The 9,077-nt window shown below is 38.8% G+C and overlaps 1 pseudogene; it reads right to left on the reverse strand.

Moving 5' to 3' along the window:
• Positions 1-544: 544 nt before the first annotated feature.
• On the reverse strand, positions 545-7,827 carry LOC102841545 (annotated as a pseudogene).
• Between the last annotated feature and the right edge of the window lie 1,250 nt (positions 7,828-9,077).

Raw genomic sequence — 9,077 nt, forward strand, 5'->3', positions numbered from 1 at the left:
ATGGGGTTAACCACATCTCAACTATCAAGCCACTGGGAATCCTGGCCTAGTCAAGTTGACACAAAACCTTAACTATCAGCGTCGATTCCTTTTCAACTTGACATCTATAAACCATATTCATTGTCTGTAATAATAGGCTATTGTAAAGTCATATGTGCCCCTAACATGACACAACTAAAATTCACACAACTGAAAATTCACTGGCCACATTTGCATCTTATATTTCACAAATGAAAAAGTAAAACTATTTGATGATACACACATACAAAACAAGATCAAATAGATGTGTGTGTGTGTGTGTGTGTATTGAGGGTAACCTGAACCATATTAGCTGATGGTAAGTGCCGTCAAAATCATTCCAACTCAAATGAACCACAAAGGTACTGAAACCTAGTCTCTAGAAATTTGGATTTAATTGGTCTTGAGTGGGGTCCAAGGGTCAATAATAACAATAGCAAACACTTAGATAGTTCTAATTATATAATGCATTATGTGCACTACATATGTGTGTGTGTGTGTATTTGTACATATATGTTTGTAACAATTACAGCCCTTGTTTCTGCAACTGGTCACATGGCTGAAGCTGGTATTTAAAATTACCTTCTTCCATTACCCACTCCATATTCCCTTTGCTCTCAGCAAGCACCTTAGTTGGTAACGCTTTGTCTGGTGGTGTGACCCAAACCTTCATTCCTGAATGGTCTGAACTATTAGTAGTCATGTTGGAAATTAGTTGCTGCCTTTTATCATTGACTTTAATCATAGGACATGGTAGTACTAAAGATCGCCCTAAGGAATCTCCTGGATTCCACATGTAGTTTTCATTGCCTCCATTATGTAATGTTAATACAGTTTCCCCTTGATTTTCAGAAGCAATCACACCACCCAATGCAGTTACTCACTTCTTTGCTTGTTGATCCAGAGGCATGAGGCACAAAAGGGCCAGAGGGCATGCTTAACTTTGAGTTCAATGAAATCAGTACTTATCTTCATGTAGGAGAATTCATCTCTTTGGAAATAAAATGTCCATACCTGAAGAGCATAGAGTCACAGGGACAGGAAGCAATACTTTTGCAAGTGGGTCATTAGGAATAATAGTGAGTGTTGCCACTTCCATTCCCACCCCTTGTTTCCTGGCTCTGTGGATGTATCAATTAAAATTTAAACAGCACCATATATTGGATGCTTGTTTAGAGCATTTACAGCTTCCTAGACAACATTGCCCCAACCCTACAAGTTACTGCTACCTAGCTGGCACAGTAATTGTATCTTTAGAAGTCTAGTCCATTGTTCAATCAAGCCAGCTGCTTCAGGATGATAAGGAACACGGTTAGACCAGTGAACTCCATAAGCAGCAAAAAGGAAGTGTGGGCCCATTGCCACACTTCATTTGCTGTGAAGTAGGTCCCTCGATCCAATGCCACACTGTGTGGGATACCATAATAGTGGGTAAGGCATGCTACAAGCCCAGAGATGGTCATTTGGGCAGAAGCATTGCATGCAGTGAAGGCAAATACATATCCAGAGTAAATGTCTATTCCAAAGAACACTGGCCTTTCCATGATGAAAGTGGTCCATTGTAATCAACCTGCCACAAGATTGCTGGCTAATCTCCACAATGAATGGTCCCATATCTTGGAATCAGCATTGATTTCTATTGCTGGCAGATAGGGCACTCAGCAGTGGTTATAGGCAAGTCAGCAGAACCATTGTAAGTGGAAGTCCATGCTGCTGAGTCCAAGCATAACCTCCATCACTGCTACCATGGCCACTTTGTTAATGGACTCATTGGGCAATGACAGAAGTGACTGGATAAAGGCATGATTAGCTTCCACAGAACATGTCATCTGTCCACTGGTTGTTAAAAATCCTCCTCTACCAAGGTGTGCATTCACATGAGACACAAATATCTTCACTTTTTGGACCGTTCAGAGAGGTTTATCCAAGTACCTCTTCCAAATACCTCCTTGTCACCAATTTTCCAATCACATCCTTTCCAAGTTTCTGACCATTCAGTCAAACCATTGGCCACAGCCCATGAATCAGTGTACAGTCACACATTACAAACCTGGCCATTTCTCCTTCCAAGCAAAACGAACAACCATGTGAAGTACTTGAAATTCTGCCCACTGGGAGGATTTTGCTTCAACACTATACTTCAGAGTAGTCCCAGAAATAGACTGTAGTACTGCTGTTGTCCACTTTTGAGTGGTAGTACCTCATATTGTACAGAATCATTGTAAAACAAGCATGAGTTTTCTCTTCTTCATCAACTGATCATGAACTCCCCATGAGGCCAAAGGTGTAGACTGGGAGAGGGAAGATAATGTGGCATGAATCTAGACCATGGGAAATTGGGCCACTTTCCATGCAACATACTTGTGCCTTCAGGTCCTGCTCGAGCCCAGTCTCATATATAACATTTAATGATGAAGTGCTGCTGTGCACACCCAATTTTATGACTCTGTGGGTCAGACAACACCCAGTTCATAATAGGTATCATAGGTCACTTTGGTGACTTTGTGGTCCATGGTTAGACATCCAGTCTTTACTAAGGCCCAGTAACAAGCTAAAATCTGTTTCTCCAATGGAGAGTCATTATCTGAAGAGGATAGCAAGGCTTTGTTACAAAACCCTAAGGGTCTGTGCTGTGATTAACCAATAGGGGCCTGCTAAAGATTCCAAACTGCATCTCTATCTGCCACTGCCAATGAAATCAAGCACTATTGGATCTGCGGGATTATATGATCCAAGTGACAGAGAAGTTTGTACAGCTGCCTGAACTTGTTGCAGAGCCTTATCTTGTTGTGGGCCCCACCCAAAGTTAGCAGCTTTTCAAGTCACTTGATAAGTAGGTCAGAATAGCACACCCAAATGAGGGATATATTGTCTCTGAAATCCTAAGAGACCAGCCAAGACTTGTGCCTCTCTTTTAGTTGTGGAAAGGGCCAGACATAATAACTTATCCTTTACTTTACCAGGAATAGCTCTGCATACTCCACACCACAGAACCCATAGAACTTTCACTGAAGTGAAAGATGCCTGAATTTTTGTTGGATTAATTTCCCACCTTATAGCCTTGGAAACCCTGTACAGGGTCACTGTGAGTTGGAACTGACTCCATGACACATAATAACAACAAAACATGTTTTTAACAATAAGTCTAAAGTCATTGATACTTCTTCCTCACTAGGACTAATCAGCATAATATCAACTTAATGGGCCAGTGTGATGTCTTGTAGCAGAGAAAAACAATTAAGTTCCCTGAGGACAAAATTATAACACAGTGCTGAAGGATTAGTATACTTGAGGTGGGACTGTGAAGGTGTATTGTTGACTTTGCCAGCTGAAGGCAAACTGCTTCTGGTGATTCTTTGAAACTAGAATTGACAAAAAGGCATTGGCCAGATAAATTACTACATACCAGGTACCAAGAGATATATTAATTTGCTCAAATGCTGAAACAACATTTGGAACAGAAGCTACAACTGGAGTCACCACCTGGTTAAGTTTACAATAATCCATTGTTGTTCTCCAGGATCCATCTGTTTTTTTGCACAAGACAGATAGGCAAGTCAATTGGGGATATGTTGGGAGGAATCACATCTGCGTACTTCGGGTCCTTGATTGTAGCACTAAACTCTGCAATTCTTCCAGAAATGTCATTTTTCTTTTAGATTATTCTTCTTCTAGGTACAAGTAGTTCTAATGGTTTCCACTTGGCTTTTCAACCATAATATTCCTGATAGCCCATTTCAGGGATCCAGTGTGGGAGTTCTGCCAGATGCTGAATATGTCTATTCTGATTATGTATCCTGGAAATGGAAAAATCACTACAGGATGAGTTCAGGGACCCACTGGGCCCACAGTGAGATGGCCCTTAGCTATGACTCCATTAATAACTTCATCTCCAAACACCACCACTCTGACTGGTGGGCTGCAGTGATGTTTTGGGTCTCCTAGAATTAGTGTCAAATCAGAGTCAGTTTTCAGTAATCCCTGAAAAGTCTGATTATTTCCTTTTCCCCAGTGAACAGTCACTCTTGTAAAAGGCTGCCGATCCTTTTGAGGATTCCCCTTTGGGAAAGGGTAGAAGAAACTCTTTCATTCAAGGGATTGTGGGTCTATACATTGGCTTAAATCTGGGAATTAATTGGGAGGCCATGATTCTCTATTCTGGTGATTCATATTAGAATGCCGTTCACTTATCCTAGAGTTCTTCCTCTTATACAAATTAAGTAAATCCTGGCCCAGTCAAGTTGACACAAAACCTTAACTATCACAGAAGGATAAATGGCTTGCATCTGGCTTGTAAAATTAAGGGAAAGATATACTAGAAAAAAGGATTGCTGTTGTTAAATGTCTCTGAGTCAGTTCCAACTCATAGCAACCCTGTATAGGGTTTCTGAGGAGTGGCTGGTGGGTTTGAACCACTAATAAAGGTGAGGAGAGCTAAATAGCACAAAGTGTTTATATTTATTAAGAATTAAAGATGATTTGATGAGGATGAAGCTAGACAGCTGGAAAAGTCCTATTAAGCCAGGCCAAAAACTTGTGACTTGTTACTGTAGGTAACTAGAATCTATGGAAGCCTTTTATGGAAGAGAGTAACATTATGATTATATCTGCATATATCTCTTCTGACTTTAATCACATTGGTGGTGGTGATTGTCTGTCACTAAATTGTTTCCAACTCATAGTGATCCTATATATGTTTTCTATGGCTGTAAATCTTTACAGGAGCAAAAAGCCTCACCTTTCTCCCACAGAGGGACTGATAGATTCGAACAACTGACCTTGCCGTTAGCAGCCCAACTCATAATCCATTATTAATTGTCCTTTATATATCCATGTATAGAAGCTTTCACACAATTATGTTGATATGTCCAGTTAAAACAAACTTCTTTATTGTGAATTTACCCATTTTTTTGAGGAAAAAATACAAACTAGTTTGGATGGTGTAAACAGTTTTTATTTAGTGACTGATGAAGGTTGGTGCTTCAAACTCATCCAGAGGCACTGCAGAAGAAAGGTCCGGTGATTTGTTTCAATACAGATTTTAGAAAAAAAAAAAAAAGATGTTGGATCTCAATTCTGCAACACATCAAGTCCCTATTAGTTGGACCTAACTCAATGGAAACTGGTTTGGGTGGGGGGTTTATTTTCAAAGGGAGAGTAATGACTAACTAGAGAGCATACACATCTTAACTTGAGTAAAGGATAAACCAATGTACAATAATAAGAAGGTAACAGAAAAAATTACTTAACCCAAAGCTAAACAATGAATGATGCTCTACATGTCTGCTTTTCTGAATTTCTTTGTAGTGGAAATAATATTATATTTTAACATAGACCTCTATATTAGATATATGTGAAATGTTATATAAAATTGTACTGCAAAAAAAAAAAAAAAAAGATGAGGTATAGATCTCATAGATGAATGGAAAGGATGGCAAAAAAAAAATAGACTAACATATATCTTAAATGGTGTATTTCTTAGCAGAATCATTGTTTTCTTTTAAAATAAGACTACACAGAAGAATTAGGTCGGGATTAAAACTATCACATAAATAATAATTGCTGTTGTTAAGTGTCCTTGAGTCAGTTCCAACTCACAGTAATGCTATATAGGGTTTCCGAGGCTGTAAATCTTTGCGGCATCAGAAAACCTCATATTTTCCCCTCAAAGCAGCTGGTGGCTTGAACAACTGAGCTTGTGTTTGTTCACATTCCAGTGCTTATCCTACAGAACAACTGTGCTCCCAATAATAATAATTGTTGTTGTTGTTAAGTGTCATTGCGTCAGTCTTGAGTCATAGCAACTCTGTACAGGGTATCCAAGGAGCGGCTAGTTAGCTTGAATCACTGAACTTACAGTTCAAAGTGACCTTAAAGTCTAGTGCATTAAGCCACAGAACCACACCAAGACTCCCAATAATAATACTGATATTTATTGATTATTTAGTATGTTGTGATTATCCTCACAACAAACAAGTCAGTACTCTTTTTAATGCTTGGTTTAAAGATGAGGAAACTGAGGAGGATTAAAACTGGTAAATAATGTCAAAAAGAGTACAGGGGTGATATGTTTCTCTGCTTACGGCCAGCATGTTAGCTTGCTGCAGTTTGAAGATGCTGGCAGAACCTATGACACTCTTGGGTCAGAGACAAAATACATACAGCAATAGCAGTAGTCAGAATATCTAGTTCCTTTTTCGAGTTTCCTTAGCCCTAATTCCCACAAACAATGCAAGAAGGTCTACTAACACCTACACATTTAAGAGATTATGTTATAGGAATTTTACAATGTGTAGTAGAAAATTGTACAGTTTGCATTACAGAAATTCTTCTAATGATGGTAAACATAACTGCTCATTGTCCTGGTTAGAGGTACTGTAAACTTGAAAAGATAATCTGAAACAAGAGCAGTTAATATCTCTGCTTGAACAATATGAACAAACATGAGAGAATCATGGAGAATCATTTCTTTCTCAAATTTACACGAGAATAAGTAATAAAACCATTATTTGAACCTAAGCCCATCTCATTTGAACAGCTGAGCTCTGTACTAAAGTATTAGGAAGCGAAGCATGAAGGACACCCACTTTTTAGACCTTAAGAATCTAGATCTTTCAGTCATTTTTAAAGAAGATGAACCAAAAAAAAAAAAAAAACTTCCAAACAGCATTAACTGTCAACATTGGTTAAGAATTTGTGCTTTCTAAAGACAAGTAAATGAAAATCATAACTTCAGAAGGGTCATAGATTTCTTTATGCAATAGTCTCTGGAGGAGTCTTAACTCGGATCTCTCAACAGAAACCATGCAGGCAAGAAGGCAATGAGTCGCAATAAATAATGAACCAAAAAAAAAAAAAAAAAAACTTCCAAACAGCATTAACTGTCAACATTGGTTAAGAATTTGTGCTTTCTAAAGACAAGTAAATGAAAATCATAACTTCAGAAGGGTCATAGATTTCTTTATGCAATAGTCTCTGGAGGAGTCTTAGTATGGCACTGTAGAATAAGAACTGGACTGTTGGTCAAATAGTCGGCAGTTCAAACCCACCAGTCACTCCTCTGATATCCTATGTAGGGGCACTATGAGTCAGGTGGCACTTAACAACAACATTTGGAGGATCATAGATCTGACCTCTTTATCCTTTATATATCCTAACATGTTCTTGAACATTTTCCCTAGTTGTTAAGTTTTCATTCTAGTCTAACTTATACAGTAAATAAGCATAGTGGTTACGAATTGGGCTGCGAACCACAAGGTCAGCAGTTCGAAACTACCAGCTGTTCTGCAGGAGAAAGATGAAGCTTTCTGCTCTCATAAAGATTTACAGCCTTGGAAACCCTGTACAGGGTTGCTATGAGTCAGAACCGACTCCACGGCACATAACAACAACAACAACAACAAATACTATCTATATAGTGTAGTTTAATATTCCATTTTCCTACCACAAGCTAATGTAGCATTGGACGTTGTGTTCAAGAGATATTGGTGTAAAGAAAACATAAGTATAATTTACAACCTCTTTCAGTCTAAGGAATCAGGGTATTTCTTATTGTGCTAGTCAGAGGTTAACAAAGCTATTGTTTTAAGTACAACAAAAACCCACATCTTCCCCACTTTTCAAACAACGATTGGGGATGTGTGTGCAAAAGCCCACCCTTCCTGGTTGGAACACATCTGGCATTCTTGAGCGTCTTATCGTCACCTCCATCCTGCTGCTCAGGAGCTCACTTTTGAGGAGACAATGCTGCTGTTGTTTGGGGTCAAAATCAATGAGAATACGAGCTCCCTTCTCAAGATCTATGTACATGGAGACCCTGATTGTTGAATAATGGTACATGGATCTCTGCCTATTCAATGCACATATCTAATTTTTCGGTCATCACAATGTCCATTGCTAATGGTAAACAGTGTGTGCTGACCTCCTAGAACAGTAGTGCTGACATGGAAAAGGGAAATTATTTCAACTGATCTTCACATGTAAACACTCAGAGTAAGCCTCAGCAGGAATGCTGGCTCTAAGAGTTTCAGATTAGGCTATGCAAAAGCCAAAGATTCATTTCTGCACACTAGGAAGGCCAGTTTCCTGTTTCATGCTCTGCAAGCAACCATACTCAACAAATCATATCTTCTGGTGATCCCTTTCTGATTCTGAGAAACAAAGCGTCAAGTTTGGCATGGGTCAATGAAATCATTTTTTTGCTTTAGTCCATATTCAAGAAGAAAAGGAGATTAAGTCTTTCTTCCAGGTTTTAAAATCTGTCTTGAATCCCTGTCCCGTGTGAATGTTAGAATGCTTCTTGGTATTTGGGGATTTCTTGCTGACAAATATAACAAGGTTAAAGTCTTACTTGGCTTCAAAGAGAAAACCAGAGAAAAATAAAGATGTGCTTTCACTGTGGGGTCAGAATGTTGTTTTATTGTGGGGTCAGAATGTTGTTCTAGTGATTCACTTGAAAACAAGAATGTGATAGGAAAACTAAATTCAACCCTATGACAGAATGCTATGACTTTTGTTTGACAATAATTCCAGCCAATTCACTGAACAAGATTCTTTTAATATAGGTTATATAGGCTGAGTCTATATTATGCCAAAATAGTAAATTTGATTCTAAGATTTGGTTCAATAACCTGGATGTTTGGTTTGTGAAATGTTAAACTTGAACTAAACTTCTTTGAGCAAAAAATATACATGGCTTATATTCATTGAGTGACTGATTATTAGATTAGTTTATGTTCTGACTCATAGCAACCCTGCATATAGATTCCAAGAAGAGGCTGATGGTTCTGAACCACCAACCTTGCAGTTAGCAGTCCAGTGCTTATCCTACAGTGCCACACCAGGACTCCAAACAGATTGTTGTGATCACATAAGTTTCTAATGGAGCAGTGTAGGGTGGTGGTGCCATCAAGCCTATTCCGACTCACAGCGATCCTGTACAGGGTTTCCAAGTCTGTAAATCTTTACTGAAGCAGAAAGTGTCATCTCTTTCCCTCAGAGCAGTTGATGGTTTCAAACTGCTGTTCTTGCAGTTAGCAGCCAAACCCATAACCCACTGT

The sequence above is a fragment of the Chrysochloris asiatica genome, unplaced genomic scaffold, assembly GCF_000296735.1.
Source record: "Chrysochloris asiatica unplaced genomic scaffold, ChrAsi1.0 scaffold00233, whole genome shotgun sequence".
Lineage (NCBI taxonomy): Eukaryota > Metazoa > Chordata > Mammalia > Afrosoricida > Chrysochloridae > Chrysochloris > Chrysochloris asiatica.